Source organism: Macaca fascicularis, chromosome 14, assembly GCF_037993035.2.
Source record: "Macaca fascicularis isolate 582-1 chromosome 14, T2T-MFA8v1.1".
NCBI classification, from domain to species: Eukaryota; Metazoa; Chordata; class Mammalia; order Primates; family Cercopithecidae; genus Macaca; species Macaca fascicularis.
In genome coordinates this window covers 34,057,571-34,075,150 of record NC_088388.1, presented here as the reverse complement: position 1 = coordinate 34,075,150, position 17,580 = coordinate 34,057,571, and the positions used below count along the sequence as shown (strand labels likewise).

Here is a 17,580-nt window from a genome sequence, read left to right as displayed (position 1 = left end):
TAAGGACCAATGTGAGATCATACTAGATTAGAAAGGGTCCTAAATCCAATGAGAATGTCCTCATTAGAGACAGAAAAGGACACAGGAAGACACAGAGAAAAGAACAACATGAAAATGAAGTCAGCCTAGAGTTACACTGCCTCAGGGCAAGGAATAAAATGCCACCAGAAGCTGTAGAAGCAAAGAAGAATGCCCCCCTAGAGTTTTCATAATAAACATGGCCCTGCTGACAACCTGACTTCATATTTTTGACCTCCAAAATTGTGAGACAATTAATCTTTGTGTGTTAAGTCACCAAGTTTTTGTTCATTTGTTATGGTAATTTTAGAGAACATAGATTTTCATACCAAAAACTGGAGTGTTGCTGTAATAGATACCTAAAAACAGAAAAACAGAAAAAGCCTAGCTTGCCTTGAAGAAATTTTTGGTAGAAAAAGAAATCTTAAGAAAACTCTGCTGAGGGCTCAGAAGGAAGACAAGAGGTAAAGAAAACTTCTATCACCTTAAAGAATACATATATTATCAACAGAATGTTGACAGAAATAGGAACATTAAAAAGGTTTCTGATGAAATCTCAAGAAGGAAATGGTATTGGAAACATCATATTGGAAAGTAAAGAAAAAGCAGTCCTTGTTGTAAAGTGGCAGAAAACTTGGCTGAAATGGGTTCTACTATGCAGCAAAAAGGAGAATTTGGTAAGCAATTAATTTGAATACGTAGCTGAGGAGATTTCCAAAGTGTTAAAGGCGTAGACTGTTTTCTCCGGGCTGCTTATAGTAAAATGTGAGGGAAAAGAGATAAATTGAGGAAGAAATTGTTAAGCAAAGAAAAACCTATGATTTGGAGATTTCTTAACCTATTTAAATTGTAAAAGATGCTAAAAGCAAGCTCTGGAGAAGGGCCAAGGATGTGGCTGAAAAACCTTTTCTGAAGAGATTAGGTATGTGACAAATAGGTCCAATCAATCTTTTCAGCAGAAGCTAGGAAAAGAGATGAGGTTATCCAGGAAGGATCTTTGAAGAATTCCCTTATAATGGCAGAGATCCTCTAGATATACATGGGAGACCCACACATTTTAAAATATTCAGTAAACCATGCTACAAACACATGTGCTGTCACCCAGGCTTTGCTGTTCTGTCTATAAAGAACAGGCAGAGTAGATTTAGTATAATTCTTAAGGGTCTTGGGATTTTCATAATGGTAAATGAGCACTGGCTTCAACTTAAAGTCACCAGTTGCCATTATCCCCTTAGGAGAGTGAGTCTGTCCTGTGAAGCTTCAAAGCCAGGCATTGACTTCTCTCCAGCTACGAAAAGTCCTAGATAGCATCTGCTTCCAACAGAAGGCTGTTTAATCTACATTGAAAATGTGTTACTTCGTGTACACACCTATATCAACTATCTTTGCTAGATACAGGTAACTCCCTGCAGCTCGCCAACACTTATGTTATGGCTTCTTTCCTTAAACCTCATTAACACAAATCTTTCAAATGTTCTTCTGTAGCTTCCTCACCTCTCTCAGCCTTCATAGAATTGAAAAGAAACAGGATCTTACTCTGGATTAGGCTTTCAATCTGCTATCTTTCAAATGTTCTTCTACTGCTTCCTCACCTCTCTGAGCATTCATAGAATTGAAAAGAAACAGGATCTTACTCTGGATTAGGCTTTGACTTGAAGGAACACTGTGGCTGGTTTGATCCATTAAGACAACTAAAACTTTCTCTGCATCAGCAATAAGGTCGTTTCTCTTTCTTATCATTCATGAGTTTATGAACTTTTCCTATTGCATTCATAGCTTAACTGTTTGGCAAGAGGCCTACCTCTTGGCCTGTCTCAGCTTTCAACAAGCCTTCCTTGGTGAGCTCAATCATTTCTAGCTTTTGATTTAAAGTGACAAATATGCAATGCTTTCTTTCACTTGAACACTTAAAGACCACTTTAAAAATCACTGCATGGTTAATTGTCCTAATTTCAATATTGTTATGTCTCAGTGACACAATGAAGTGAATAGGGAGTGAATTGGAAGGCCAGCGAAGGAGAGATGGGGAAACAGCTGATTGACAGAACAGTCAGCACACATACAGTTACTGATTAAGTTTACATTCTTATATAGGCACAGTTTCTGGTGCCTCAAAACAATTACAATAGCAACATCAAAGATCCTGATCATAGATAACCATCACAGATACAATAATGAAGAGAAAGTTTGAAATACTGCAAGAATTATCAAAATGTGACACAGACACACAAAGTGAGCATGTATACCACAGGAAAAATGGCACCAACAGACTTGCTAATTGCAGGGTTGTCACAAATCTTCAATTTGTAAAAAATGCAGTTCTTCAAAGCTCGATACAGTGAAGCACAAATAAGATGATGCATACCTGTAGTTTGTCTATAAAAAATGTTAAGGGACCCTGAAAAGCTAAAATAATTGTATTACTCCATTTTCATGCTGCTATAAAGAACTGCCCAAGACTGGGTAATTTATAAAGAACAGAGGTTTAATTGACTCACAGTTCTGCAGGGCTTGGGAGGCTTCAGGAAACTTACAATCATGGTGGAAGAAGCAGCAAATGCATCCTTCTTCACATGGTGGCAGGAAGGAGAAGTGCTGAGCAAAGAGGGGAAAGCCCCTTATGAAACCATCAGATCTCAGGAGAACTCACTCACTATCACAAGAACAGTATGGGAGTAACCACCCCCATGATTCAATTACCTCCTACCAATTTCCTTGCACGGTATGTGAGGATTATGGAAACTACAATTCAAGATGACATATGGGTGGGGGCATAATCAACCCATATCATTACACCCCTAGCCCTGCCCAAATTTCATGTCCTCACATTTCAAAGCACAATCATGCCTTTCCAACAGTTCCCTAAAATCTTAGCTCGTTCCAGAATTAACCCAAAAGTCCAAGTCCAAAGTCTCATTTGAGACAAGGCAAGTCCCTTCCACCTAAGAACCTGCAAAATCAAAAGCAAATTAGTTACTTCCTAGATACAATGGGGGTACAAGCATTGGGTAACTACACCCATTCCAAATGGGAGAAATTGCCCAAAACAAAGGGGCTATGGGCCCCATGCAAGTCCACAATCCAATAGAGAAGACTTTAAACCTTAACATTCCAAAATAATCTCCTTTGACTCCATGTCTCACATCCAGGTCACACTGATGCAAAAGGTGGGCTCCCAAGGCCTTGGGCAACTCCGCCTCTATGGCTTTGCAGGGTACAGCTCCCCTCCTGGCTGCTTTCATGGGCTGGCTTTGAGTGTCTGCAGCTTTTCCAGGTGCACAGTGCAAGTTGTAAGTGCATCTACCATTCCGGGATCTGGAGGACCATGGGCCACTTCTCACAGCTCCACCAGGCTGTGCCTGTGGGGACTCTGTGTGGGGGCTTCAACTCCACATTTCCCTTCCTCATTGCTCTAGCAGAGGTTCTCCATGAGTGCTCTACCCCTGCAGCAGACTTCTGCCTGGACATCCAGGCATTTCCATATATCCTCAGAAATCTAGGAGGAGGTTCCCACACCTCAATTATTGACTTCTGTGCACCCACAGGCCCAACACCACATGGAAGCCACCATGGCTTGGGGCTTGCACCCTCTGAAGCAATGGCCCAAGCTGTACATTTGACCCTTTAAGTCATGGCTGGAGCTGACACAGCTGGGATGCAGGACACCATGCCCCAGGACTGCACAGAACAGGGGTAACCCTGGGCCCTGCCCAGGAAACCATTTTTTCCTTCTAGAGGCCTGTGATGAAAGGGCTGCCATGAAGGTCTCTGACACGTCCTAGAGGCATTTTCCCCATTGTCTTGGTGATTAACATTGGGCTCCTTGTTACTTATGCAAATTTCTGTAGCTGTCTTGAATTTCTCCCCAGAAAATGGGTTTTTCTTTTCTATCACATAGTCAGGCTGCAAATTTTCCAAACTTTCTTTTTATTTTATTTTTTTTTTTTGAGACGTAGTCTTGCTCTGTCCCCCAGACTGGAGTGCAGTGGTGCAATCTAGGCTCACCGCAAGCTCTGCCTCCCGGATTTACTCATGCCATTCTCCTGCCTCAGCCTCCTGAGCAGCTGGGACTACAGGTGCCCACCACCACACCCGGCTAATTTTTTGTATTTTTAGTAGAGACAGGGTTTCATCGAGTTAGCCAGGATGGTCTCAATCTCCTGACCTCGACATCCACCTACCTTGGCCTCCCAAAGTGCTGGGATTACAGGCGTGAGCCACCGCGCCCAGCCCAAATTTTCCAAACTTTTATGCTCCGTTTCCTCTTTAATACTTTACCACTTAGAAATTTCTTCCACCAGATATCCTAAATCATCTCTTTCAAGTTCAAAGTTCCACAGATCTCCAGGGTAGTGGCAAAATGCCATCAGTCTCTTTGCTAAAGCACAGCAGAGTTACCTTTGCTCCAATTCCTAATAAGTTGCTCATCTCCATCTAAGACCACCTCAGCCATTGACTTCATTGTCCATATCACTATCAGCATTTTGGTCAAAGCCATTCAACAAGTCTCCAGGAAGTTCCAAACTTTCCCACATCTTCCTGTCTTCTGAGCCTTCCAAGTCTCTAGGAAGTTCCAAACTTTCCTACATTTTCCTGTCTTCTGAGCCCTCGAAATTGTTCCAACCTCTGCCTGTTACCCAGTTCCAAAGTCACTTCCACGTTGTCGGGTATCCGTATAGCAGTGCCCCACTCCCTGAGTACCAAATTACTGTATTATTCCATTCTCATGCTAGTCTTGGGCATGCACAAAGAACAGCCTGAGACTGCGTAATTTATAAAGAAAAGAGGTTTAGTTGACTTACAGTTCTGAAGGGCTGGGAAGGCCTCAGGAAACTTACAATCATGGCAAAAGGACTTACACACACTGATTTCAAATGTTGATATTATTATTGTAAGCCCTGAGTCAAAATTTAGTACAAAGTTATAGTAAGCAAAAACATGTGGTACTGGTATAATGACAGATCTATAGACCAATGGAATAGAACAAAGAGCACAGAAATAATGTTGACATAAATGGTCAAATGATTTTTGACAAGCGTGCCAAGACCATTTAATGGGGAAAAGGCAGTCTTTTCAACACATGGTATTGAGAAAACTAGGTATCAACATAAAGAAGAATGTAGTTGGACTTTTTGTCTTACACCATATAAAATTAACTCAAAATAGATCAAAAACCTAAATGGAAGAGCTAAAACTATACAACTCTTGATTGGCCATGATTCGCTGGATATGGCAACAAAAACACAGGCCACAAAAGAAATAAAAATATATAAACTGGACTTACTCAAATTAAAAACTTTTGAGCATCAAAAAATACTATCACAAGGAGAAAGTATTTGCATATCATACATCTAATTAAAGGTCAAAGTCTAGAATATATAAAGAACTCCTATAACTCAAAACCCCCCAAAAAACAAAACAAAGCCATTACTCAATTCAAAACCGGTAAAGGTTTTCAAAAGACATCTCTCCAGACAAAGTATACGAATGGCCAATAAGCACATGAAAAGATGTTAAACATCCCTAGTCATTAGGGAAATGCACATCAAAACCACAATAAGATATCACATCATATGCATTAGGATGACTATTATCAAAAAAACAGAAAATAACAAATGTTGGTAAGGATGTGGTGAAATTGTAACCCTTCCGCACTCCTGGTGGGAATGCAAAATGGTACAGCCAATCTGGAAAACAGTTTGGTGATACCTTGAAAAGTTAGTAATAGAATTTTCATATAATCCAATAATTCTACTGTATGGTATATACCCAAAGGAAATGAAAACAGATATTCAAACAGGTAATTCCATGCCAATGTTCAGTGTAGCACAATTTACAATAGCCAAAGGTAGAAACAACCTAAGGGTCTATCAACAGATGAATGGATAAACAAACTGTGATGCGTGTGTGTGTGTGTGTGTATTATAAATATGTTATCTTATATGTTATAATTTAAATATGTAATCTGATATATGATAATCATATATTATAATAGATAATCCTACATATACTACATTATATAATCTGTACAATTTCATATGCGTATATATGATGTTATATCATATATCTGATATCATGTATGATCTTATATATTACATAATATAATCATATATTATATGAGATATATTATATCATCTGTTATATAATCTATGACAATCTTATATATGATAATCTTATATAACATTGTATATGTTATAGATATGTATTATATATTATATATATACACACAGATGGTCCCTGACTTAGTAGTGGTTTCACTTATGATTTTCAACCTTATAATGGGTTTATCAGGGTATTAAATACATTTTCAACTTGTAGTATTTTCAACTTAAAATGGGTTTACCAGGACATAACTCTATCATAAGTCAAAGGGCATCTGCAATAGATTATTCAGCCATAAAAAAATGAGGTTCTAATATATGACAGAAAATACATGAACTTTGAAAAACATTATGCTAAGTGAAAACTATTATGCAAATATTAACAAAGGAATATTGTATAATTCCACTTATATGAGGAGATTATAATAAGTTGGCAAACTTACTATGCTTATCTACTGAGATAATTATAAAGATATTATACTTATCTTAAAAAGATATTATACTTATCTACTGAGAGTAGAACACAGACACAGGTTATCAGGGGTTGAAACAAGAGAGTATAAAAAGTTACTGCTTCTTGGGTACAATATATCTTTTCTTTTTTTTTTTGAGATGGGAGTCTCGCTCTGTCGCCAGGCTGGAGTGCAGTGGCACGATCTCGGCTCACTGCAACCACTGCCTCCCAGGTTCAAGCAATTCTCCTGCCTCAGCCTCCCAAGTAGCTGGGACTATAGGCGCGCGCCACTACGTCCAGCTAATTTTTGTGTTTTTAGTAGAGACGGGGTTTCAGCATGTTGGCCAGGATGGTCTCAATCTCTTGACCGTGTGATCCACCCTACTCAGCCTCCCAGAGTGCTGGGATTACAGGCGTGATGATGAATACGTTTTGGAAATAGTGGCAATGATTATACAACACTGTAAGTACTCTTAATGTGACTTCACTGTATACTTAAAAATGATGAAAGTAGTGAATTTGTTATGTATATTTTTATCACACATACACAAATTTTTTTAAAGGGCTCAAGACCTTGGGCCAGTGCAGAGGGCAGACACAAATACTTCAGTTAGAGAATCAAAACTGGGCTACTGATAAGCAGTAAAGTGAACATATTCTAATGCTCAGTGAGAGAAAAATGATCATCATATATGATGATAATCTATTAATTTTCATGTGAGTTGATTTAGGAAATGTTAATAGAAAAAACATAATTTGCTTTATATTTTTAAAAAATTCAACCTTAGAATACCAAATGGACTATAAAATTATTTTCAAATCTTTCATTTTGACTAATGGAAAAATTGTAATACCAAATGACCTTTAATGTTATTCTTTGAACCTTTCACTTTGGGGAATAAAAAATATAATAAGCAAAACTATAAAATTAAAATTCTAAAGATCTTAAGAAGCAAATATTTTTAAATTACAAAGGATTCTGTTTCAGCACTGGACAACACTGTTATAAAGTTCTTTAATCTGGGTTGAAACTGAAATTTCTATGCCCTGGAGAAACAGAGAGGTCTAATTTTTTTTGACAGGATTAAGACAGGTCTTATGAAACTCAAAATCTTTCACCTCCCAGCTACATATGTCCCAGTTACTACCTCAATTGCTTTCCCATTACTTTTTCTCACTATATTAATCACTCTGAATATATACCCATTTTAGTAGGGCTAATATGCTTCACGTTTTATGCTAATATCCATAAACTGGCTACATAAAAAGCTACCTTGAGGAGGAAACTAAGGCTGTATTTGGAATGAAGTGGAAAATAGTGGATAAGAGTATGAATTGTGTAGTCAGACAGCCTAGCTCTATTGTGAATCCTAGACACTCCACTTACGAGCTTTCTGACTTACATAGAACAAGTTACTTATCCCCCCTTTTTTTTTTTTTTGAGATGGAGTCTGGCTGCTCTGTCGCCCAGGCTGGAGTGAAGTAGCGCGACGTCTGCTCACTGTAAGCTCCCCCTCCCTGGTTCACGCCACTCTCCTGCCTCAGCCTCCCAAGTAGCTGGGACTACAGGCGCCCGCCACCACACCTGGCTAATTTTTTGTATTTTTAGTAGAGACAGGATTTCACCATGTTAGCCAGGATGGTCTTGATCTCCTGACCTTGTGATCCACCCTCCTCAGCCTCCCAAAGTGCTGGGATTACAGGCGTCAGCCACCACGCCCGGCAAGTTACTTATCCTTTATGTGACTCCGTTAATTTCTGAACACACTCATCTATAAAATATGTGAGGATTAAATAATATATATAAACCATTCACAACATTACAGAGACTACAACAGGCATTCAACAAAAACATTACTTAATATCATTAGTCACCAATACATCCATGGATAGAGGAGTGGAGACACTGAAGAAGACACTAAAGAAGATACTTTACATTTCAGTTTTACCATGTGCCTTTTGATTCACATATCATGCCTAAATGGAATTCTGGTTCAAAACTACAGATAAATTTACTGCTACCCTCTTCAAAAACTACACTGAGGGCCGGGAGAGGTGGCTCTCGCCTGTAATCCCGGCACTTTGGGAGGCCAAGGCGGGCGGATCACGAGGTCAGAAGATCGAGACCATCCTGGCTAACATGGTGAAACCCCATCTCTACTAAAAATATAAAAATACTAGCCAGGCATGGTGGCAGGCGCCTGTAGTCCCAGCTACTCAGGAGGCTGGGGCAGGTGAATGGCGTGAACCCAGGAGGTGGAGCTTACAGTGAGCTGAGATCACGCCACAGTACTTCAGCCTGGACGACAGAGCAAGACTCCGTCTCAAAAAGAAAAGAACAACAACAACAACAAAACAACAAACTATACTGAAACAATAGTACGTTTTAAAAAATAAAAAGAAACGCTGAGAAAAGGAGTGAAAGGCACACTACAGATTTTCAAGAATTTCTGGAAGACCGGGCATATAAAATCATAGTGATAGGTTGAAAAGAATGGACTGAATGACAGTCCAGACATAGTTAGCAAAGTATAGTTCACAGGGCAAATCTCCCAGCCCATCACATGCTTTTGCATTTTTTAAATGACTGAAAGAATAAAGAAACAGCATATATTTTGTAACATGTGAAAACTACATGAAATTCAAATTTCAGTGTCCACAAAGTGTTATTTAAACACAGTCATACTCATTTGTTAGTGTTATTTCTGGCTACTTTCCCATGGCAGAGTTAAGAGGTCATATTACCTGCAAAACCTAAAATATTTACCATCTGGTCCCAGAATATGTATGCCCATCCCTAGCCAAGCACAAACACAGGAATGCTTCAGGAAGATGAGACGTTTCTTCCTGTGACTCCAAAGGGGTTCTCAGCTAAATCAGCAGTTCTGGAGGCTGATTAAACAAATAAATAAGTAAAAAAAATATAATCTGCCTGAGAAGAATTTGGTCTCCAAGTATGGAGGTTGGAGAGCTAGGTTAGGGGCCTCCTTATCTAGCTATTAGAGAAGGACTGGTCTGTGTACTTGCTCCTTGATTATACACATTGAAACAAAGTACACCAATAAATTAAGTCCTACCAACCCACAAGAAAATTGGTCAGTCTTTTTTTTTTTCATTTAGGCTAAAGATTTGATGGGAAATAGAGAAAGAGAAAACCCACTCCAGTTACTATATTATTCCACTGGTCCTTTACTTATCAACATGAATAAACAGCCAACATTTAAGGAAACCATGAGCATGAGAAAGAAGGTCCATAATGAAAATAACTAATCTGAATAAGCAACCCTGGAGAAATCAGAGGTAATTCAAGGAGGAAAAAAAAAATTCTATGTCTCTGTAAAACAAGAAACATTTAATTAAAAGAACAGAGTTTAACATAAAATATATGCCTGTCCTTTACCATCTTCTCCCATTCACAAAAAATAGAAAAGGCGGAGAAAAAGTTGAAGAGGAACAGTCCAAAGGAGTATAATCTTCCTAAACTTTCAGGAAAAGACACTCCTGTCTCCTCTCCAAAAATCTATTACATACACACACACACATACACATATACACACACATATACACACACTCCCCAAAAGGAGGGTGTTGAAAGGACACAGGGAACACAGGGCAAATGAAATAAAAATACATAGAGCTGTAGACCCCTTTTTTTTTTTTTTAATCTAGAGCAGAGGTTGCCAAACTAGGGCCCATGAGTCAAATTCTGCAGACTCTGTTTTGGCAAATAAAGTTTTACTGGGACACAGTTGGGCTCCTTCATTTACACATTATCTGTGACTGTTCTTGTGCTCTCACAGCAGAGTTGAAAAGTTGTAATAGAGACCATATGGACCACAAGGCCTAAAATATTTACTATTTGGTCTTTTATAGAAAAAGGTTGCCAAAGCTTGATCTAGAGCTGTGTGATTTAATATAGTACAAACTAGCCATATGTAGCTGTTTAAATAAAAAACTTAAAATAACTAAAATTAAATAAGATTAAAATTCAGTTCCTCTGTCACATCAGTCACATTTTAAGTACTCTATAATCATACATGTTTAATGACTATTGTACTGGATAATGTAGATACAGAATATTTCCATCAACATAGTAGGTTCTACTGGACAGGGCTCATCTGGATATTACAATAGATTATCATAACTGCATTTTAATTATTGCTTTAACAGTTGCTACACTGAAAAAACATACCTAAGGGCTACAGCCTGAATGTGTCCCCCAAAAACCATGTGTTGGAAATTTAATTCCCAGTGCAGTAGTGTTGAGAGATGAGGCCAAATAGGAGGTGGTTAGGTCTGAGGGCTCCACCCTCATGAATGGATTAATGCAAATTATAAATGGGATTGAGGCTAAGAGTTGACTCTTGTTCTGTCTGGCCCTCTCTTGGGCCCCTCCACTATGTGATAACACAGCAAAGACACCCTCGCCAGATACCAGCCCCTCAATCTTGGACTTCCTAGTTTCCTGAATTGTGAGCCAATAAATTTCTGTTCATTACAAATGACCCAGTCTCAGGTAGTCTGTTACAGCAGCACAGAACGGAATAAGGCACTCAGAGAAGCAGGAAGAAGAAATACATTCAGAAAAAGACAGAAATTAGGGGTTTTAGAAATGAAAATAATGGCCAAGTATGGTGGCTCATGCATGTAATCCCAGAACTTGGGGAGGCCAAGGCAGGTGAATCACTCGAGGCCAGAAGTTGGAGCCCAGCCTGGCCAAAACAGTGAAACCCCATCTCTATAAATAAATAAATAAATAAATAAATAAATAAATAAATAAATAGCTGGACATGGTAACACATGCTTGTAATCCCAGCTATTTGGGAGGCTGAGGCATGAGAATTACTTGAACCCGGGAGGTAAGGGTTACAGTGAGCCAAGATCATGCCACTGAACTCCAGTCTGGGCAACAGAGTAAGACTCTGTATCAAAAACAAGAAAGAAAGAAATGAAAATAACTAATGCATAAATCAAATACCTTGGTGTATGAAAATACCACTGAAACAGATATCTTTAAAGTCCTTTAAAGTCCTTCAAAGTCAGAGAGAAAAAATGCGAACTGAGAGAAAATTCAAAGATGTAGTACTACAAATGAGAAACTAAATTTGAACATAGATGTGGAATAGATTATAATTCAAGGTTGAGAACGTAATGAATGCTATCACATTGGAAAGTAATAATAAAGTTTCCTAAGAAAACAAATTCAAAAAGAGGTAGAATAATTATATAGAACAAGAGGCACTAGTAATTTTATAAATTGTGTAATAAACGGATCCAATTTGGTTCTGAGTTAATGAAAATAGTGTTTGCTAGGATATCTAACTTTCATCTTATCCTGCAAGAAACTCATCAAAACATACTTCATATCCAGACAAACTCAGAAACAGTAGTCAAAATAATAAATTTCACTCTAACACTACCCATTGGTTCAGGATTTATTTATTTCTTTAGAGAGGAGCTTCAGGAGCCTGTGGGACCCTTCAGGCAAAATCAGTAGATGCGATTTTTTCATATGGAATAGTTTTAAATACCTGGCCTACTCCCAGGCTTCCATAATTATTCAAACTGAAGGGAAATTGATCACATCTCGGTAGAAATGTCCACGATAATTAGAACAACACACACGCTTTGATTAACACAGTAGCTTTATGTCTATGAGACTCTGGTTGACACGTAAAAGGAACACCAGTCAGCCGTTATTTAATTCCTCATGTTGGCTACATGCAAATATGAAGAAAAGTCCCAAACCGAATGATACACAAATGTTGGGCCATTCTCTGAAATTTCTTTTTCTTTTTTTGCTGAAAATTTTAACGTTTTTGTGTTGATCATTAAATACATCTTGTTTGCCTTTATTTTTTCTTGTAGATAGATTTACTTGACAAATCTCCTTGAACTAAAACCCTTGGACACACTTACCCTATTACACTGCACATTCTAAGACATGACTATACAATGGCTTTTTAAGTTTTAATTCAAATACCCCAGTTTTCCGTTTATACTTTAAAATCCACTAAAATTATGATGAATACAACTACTCATTTGCCCTGATCAGTCCCAGCTTACTCCTGCTTTCCTGGCATCCAATATAATTCAGTATTTCAGTACTTTCAAAAGTGTCCTAAATAATTCACGGACTAAAGAGAAAATCAAAACAAAAATTAGTAAATATTTTGAAATAAATGATGAAAACATAAAATGCCATAAGTTATAGGAGCAGCTAGTGCACACCCTTAACTACATACAGTCTATTAGAAAAGGCAAAAAAATCAATAAATTAAGCTTTTAGTATAAGAAGGAGAAACAAAACCTCAGCAAAACAGAGGAATGTAGAAGGAAACAAATGATAAATAAATAGTAATTGATTAAATAGAAAGCAGAAAGTAAAGACTTAGAAAAACCAATAAAGCCAAATTTGAGGTTTTTTAAAGATTAAGTGGAAAATCCCCAGCAAAATTAACGATGAAGGAAAAAAAGGAAAAGAAACTCATTGTCAATTGCTGATATTTATTTACCAGCAATAAATAAAAGAAGAAATCACTACAGTCATAAAAGGATAATAAGAGCTCATTCCAGTATGGCAAAGTAAGCTTATAATAGACCAATCCTACCATAGATAACAACTATAAACTCTAAACAAAACACAAAAATCAATTACGTGAAGGCTCTACAGATTTAATAGAAGCAAACAGATTTTGCTGGGTAGTCAAACTTAGGTAAGAAAGAATTGCCACAGGGTGAGTTTCCCATTTTTACTGATTTAACCTGAGGTCAACACAGTACAGTGTGGCTAAAATTCTGAGAGAAAGAAAGCCAGCCTCCTGAAGAACCTGAAGACACACACTAACCAATGAAAAGTCCAGAAATAAATCTGCCTAATTTATGTGTGACTTTATTTATTAAAAAAGTGATGATGCGATATAGCAAGGAAAGAATCATTTTTTCAATAAATGGTGCTAGGTCAATAGGATACCAACACAGGAAAAACAAATGCATCTTTACCACTGCCTCACACCAAACACAAAAAAGTCAATTCCAACAAAGTACAGACATAAATATTTAAAAGTAAAACATAAGGGGTTTTAGGGAAAAAAACATGGAGATCATCTTCGAAGTTATGGAGTAGGCAAACATAGCCATAAAGCACTAGCCACAAAGAAAAAATTGTTAAGTCAGAATATATTTTGACTGAAATCAAAAGACAAGAAAATGAAAAGGCAAGCTACAGACTGATAGAAGATATTTGTAATTAGTTTATTTGAAAACAAACGCTTATCCAAAATATAAAAGAACTCCTACAAATCTACGGGAGAGAGGCAGACAATCCAAATCTGTAAAATTAAAAAATATAGATAGACCCTTTCACAACAGAGGTTACCCAAACAGCCAATAAGCATATAAACAGGTGCTCAATTTCATCAGTCCAAATCCAAATGACAATGCCATACCACAACCCTCTTAGAATAGCTGAAATAAAAAGAAAGAAAAATATTGTGTTGATGGGATGAGAAGTAACAACAATTCCCAAATACTCCTGGTAAGAGTATAAACTGGTACAATTGCATTGAAGAAATGGCCACAAAAGGGAAACTATCCAAACCCCTTTTAACAGTAGAACAGATAATGAATTATAGTACATTTATATAATACTATACAGCAATAAGATCAGCCACAACGATACACATTAACAAGGATCATTTCACAAAAATAATGTTAAGCAAAAGAAGTCAAACATGGAATCTAATAGTAGATCCAATGGAATCTAATAGTTGATCTCATAGAAGTAGAGAGTATAACAAAAGTAGAAAAGTAGAAAAACAGGTAAATCTGTGGTGCTACAACTCAGGACTATAGTTTCTCTTTGTGAGTATAAAGACAGGAAGGAGGCAAAAAAGGAATTACCGGAGGTTGAGGAACTCCCTCTGTGTAGACATGACCTTAATATTCATTCCTTTAATCATGCTGCCAGAATACCAGCAGGCCCTGTAGTGAACCTTCACAGTATCTCTGCTATATACTTTACCTGCACAGACACAACAGTGATATGGACTCCAGGGCTAGGGAAGCCACTGAAAAAACAACTGAAGAGGTGTCCACTTGTATCAGAAGGTGCTAGTTGCCTACCATGTTCATTATATGTTTTCTGGTATATCTCAAATTGGTTTCCTGCAGGATTTACAACAGTCAATCAAGGAAGTTATGGGAAACATTGTGGACATGGAGAAAAGAAAAAAAAAAAAAAAAACGTCGGGAGGGAACAGTTGTTTAAGATAGGGATCTTGGAGAAATTCAACAGCTAATAGACACCACACCAGAGGAATTAACAGAAGATGACTTGATGGAGATGAATGCTTCCAAACCAGTGCCAGATGATAAGAAAGAAGAAGAAGCAGTGCCAGAAAACAAACTGACATTAGGCAATCTGGCAGAAGTCTTCCAGTTATTCAAGACTGCTTTGACTTCTTCTGACATGGACCCCTCCTATAACACAGATACTGTAACTAAAGCAAACCGTGGAAGAATTGGTACTGTACAAAAACATTTTTTGAGAGTTGAAAAAGCAAAACACAAATTAGTATGTATTCCCATAAAGTTATATTGAGTGGGTCTACCTGTCCTGCCTCCCCTACCACCTTCTCCATCTCTGGCACCCTTGAGACTACAATACCAACCCCTCCTCTTCCTTCTTCTCCTCAGCCTACTCAACACGAAGAAAATAAGAATGAAGACCTGTATAATGATCCACTTCCACTTAATGTATGGCAAATATATTTTCTTCTGATGATTTGCTTAACATTTTCTTTTCTCCAGCTTACTTTATGGTAAGAATGCAGTACATAATATATATAACACACAAATTATGTGTTAAACCACAGATGTTATTGGTACAGCTTCCAGTAGTCAAAAATAGACCATTAGCAGTTAAGTTTGGGAGGTGTCAAAAGTTACATGTGCGTTTTCAACTACACGGGTGTGGGGGTTAGCACCCCCACCCCGATCCCCACATTGTTCAAGGATCAACTGTACTTTATTAACCAGTTTACCCATCTATCTTCCCCAACTGTGAACTCAAAGAGTACAGAGACAGTATTTTTTTTTCTCCTGTAACCTGAGCTCTGTTGCACTTCGTAGAATTTAGTATGTCCTTCATAAAGAATTAATTAATTAATAACACACTTAAATATATAACTTTTTTTTTTTTTTGAGACAGAGTCTCGCTGTGTCGCCCAGGCTGGAGTGCAGTGGTGCGATCTCAGCTCACTGCAAGCTCCACCTCCTGGGTTCATGCCATTCTCCTGCCTCAGTCTCCCAAGCAGCTGGGACAACAGGCACCCGCCCCCACACCTGGCTAATTTTTCTTTGTATTTTTTAGTAGAGACGAGGTTTCACCATGTTAGCCAGGATGGTCTCGATCTTTCGTTTTCCCAAGATGATGATAGTGGTGCTTTGTTTGCCTCATTACTAGAACTGAAGAATTATTTTCCAACTTCAACTTGGATTATAATTCTGGAAAGATGATCTATATACACACCAAAGTATTCATGAAAATAGGATATATATCTGGTATATAAGCATAAGATAAATATGCTTTTTTTTGTATTTAAGTAAATACAGTAGGAAACAAGGGAATATGTAGTATAGAAGCCTATAAAAACGAATTATATCATTATGTTAAGTGAAATAAGCCAGACACAGAAAGACAAATATCACATGATCTTACTCATAGGTGGAATCTAATAGTTAATCTCACAGAGAGTATAATGGTGTTTACCAGAGGCCAGGATGGTTGGCAGGGGGATGGAGAGAATTTGGTCAAGGATACATAATTTCAGTTAGATAGGAGGAATAAATTTCAAGAAATCTATTATATAACATGAATTTATAGCAAGCTGGCTATAATGATGATATATTGTATTCTTTAAAAAAATGTAAAGAGTGTAAATGTTATGTACTCTTACCACAAAAATGATAACTATGTGAGGTAATGCATTGCTAATTAGATAGATTTAACCATTCCAGAATGTACATACACTTCATAGCATCATGAGGTACACAAGACAATGCCATCTGTCAAAAAATAATTATTATATGTAGTATTTCAAAAAGTTCACAGCATCAAAAATATTTGTAGGGGTGGGGGAACGGAGAGCATCAGGAAGAATAGCTAGTGGATGCTGGGCTTAATACCTAGGTGGTGGGTTGACCTGTGCAGCAAACCACCACAGCACACATTTACCTGCACATCCTGCACATGAAGCCCAGAATCTAAAGTAAAAGTTGAAGAAAAAAAATATTCAAGAAGTTTCTATCTGATATTGGACTGCTTTGTCACTTTTTGTTTTGGTCTTCCTAGTACTTATTTACTACAGGATAAAATTAGCACATACTATTTAATGTGTTCATTTTAAGTACTATGTTGTTTTCTATGTGTTAATTTTATCTTCTCCAGATGAGACCATTTTTATTACCATAGGTCTAAAAATGACAAGATTAAGTCCAAACCGACAGTAATCACTCAACAGCTATTTATTGAGTAACTTAAAGATTCAATATGAAAGCAACCTTGATCAAAGCTTTCCAGTTGATATATTGTGAAACAGGGTTTTATCCCAAACATGGTTGTAAAAAACAAGCAAACAAAAATCTTCCCCAAATGAAAAACTCCAGTCACTATTTAACAATACTAATTTCAGTTTATCAAATAAAATCAGCCCAAAAATTTCAACAGGTCAGTGAAATTTAAAACAATTCGATGGCAAGAATTTCAACGAGGTTTGGCTCTAATTAAAAGGTATCACAGATCACTGTCAAAAGTCAATAACTCAGTAGTGTAGTAATGATCTGGGAGTTCTTTTTAATTTAGACATTTGTCAATCATGATTGCCTTTACACATTACTTAGCCACTGTACCTGCTCAGTTTTGAGAAAAAATTTAAACACAAAAATACAACTCAAAATACATGTTTTTTCCACCCATAAAATTCGTATTTTAGTAATAAACTCTCG

The 17,580-nt window shown here is 37.3% G+C and overlaps 1 protein-coding gene across 18 annotated transcripts in view; it reads right to left on the bottom strand.

Moving 5' to 3' along the window:
- The window catches only part of IMMP1L (inner mitochondrial membrane peptidase subunit 1), an 83,332-nt gene that overhangs the window by 65,000 nt on the left and 752 nt on the right, over positions 1–17,580 (bottom strand). For 10 of the 18 annotated variants that reach the window (XR_012423356.1, XM_065528341.1, XM_065528347.1 and 7 more), the window contains exon 2: positions 2,517–2,613. The exons of 5 other annotated variants lie outside the window; for them this stretch is intronic. The gene's annotated coding sequence lies outside the window, so the exon portion shown is untranslated. The remainder of the gene's footprint in view (positions 1–2,516; positions 2,614–17,580) is intronic. 3 more of the 18 variants (XM_015434953.2, XM_065528352.1, XM_065528353.1) reach the window with 1 other exon arrangement.